The sequence below is a fragment of the Olea europaea genome, unplaced genomic scaffold (genome assembly GCF_002742605.1).
Source record: "Olea europaea var. sylvestris unplaced genomic scaffold, O_europaea_v1 scaffold16451, whole genome shotgun sequence".
NCBI lineage: Eukaryota > Viridiplantae > Streptophyta > Magnoliopsida > Lamiales > Oleaceae > Olea > Olea europaea.
In genome coordinates, this window is record NW_019234107.1 from 1 (window position 1) to 1,091 (window position 1,091).

The window sequence follows — 1,091 nt, forward strand, 5'->3', positions numbered from 1 at the left end:
ACAATATATAGGCATAGATTTGCGGCCATGGCATTGAAATTATAAATTTTTCCCCTCAAACTTGAATTAAAATTTCATAAATGAAAATTTGAGGCCTGAATAGGTCATGTCACAAACGTAGGGTAATATCACAAACTAGCACCATTGAAAATATCTCCAACAATTAAACCACGAGGACAATTTTCCCCTAATCACTTTCTCAGATAAGATCAAAACAAAATGCCCAATTAGCAAGTAGAAAAAACAACGATGAAAATTCAATTGAGGCAAGAAAATGACCTGATTATCCCACGAAGTTGCAACCAGCACATTTGCCTTGGGACTGGAACAAAGGGTTGACACTGAATCACTAGGAGGTTGCACCACCTTTTTTACACACCCAAAAAATCAATAAATTGTAAAGTCCACCAAACGCAATGAAACCCCTAAATAAATACAAGAATTCAAATAATACAAGTATTCAAATAGTCTAAATAGAATTCAAGAAACCCAGTAAATAAAATAAATACAGTACAAATTAATTGAAAATTACCTCAGTGGAACGATTGGGATTTGGATTTGCAGTTGCAGACGTAGTGCCGAACGTAGCCATTCAGTTTGCTAGTTTAAACAATATATCAACTATAAATTTCAAAATTTAAAACTAAAAATTAACAGTATAATAATGGAAAATATGGAAATAGAACAAATAGTACCAGATTAGACGGTTTTTTGGCTGTTCTTGCCTCAAAATCTCACAAATATCCAGAGGTACACCAACAAAAACTTGAAAGATATTTAAAAAAATATATTCTTAAACAGTGATTTAACATAACCAAGCTGGTGAGCTAGGGAATTTTGCCCACCTCTTTAACAGATACTCATGTGGCTGTGGGACTGCGTGGGACTAGAGGTGAATTTAAAATGCAAAAAAAAGGACCCACCAACCCCAAATGTGAGAGTAGGTCAGACCCTCTCTAGCATAGTAGCATGGTTGGATTTAACATTATTTTAATCACACATTTTTTAATAAAATAATATTATACGTAAATTCAAAATTTTTCATTATTTTTTAACCACAAATTCTCCATCAATCTACTATTTCAAAATTT

At 32.7% G+C, this 1,091-nt stretch overlaps 1 long non-coding RNA gene across 1 annotated transcript; it reads right to left on the reverse strand.

Moving 5' to 3' along the window:
* Nucleotides 1-13: 13 nt before the first annotated feature.
* Nucleotides 14-791, reverse strand: LOC111377367. Its single transcript, XR_002699709.1, has 3 exons — nt 696-791; nt 533-600; nt 14-366 (listed from the first exon to the last, which is right to left on the reverse strand). It is a non-coding gene; the product is annotated as an uncharacterized LOC111377367 (long non-coding RNA).
* Between the last annotated feature and the right edge of the window lie 300 nt (nt 792-1,091).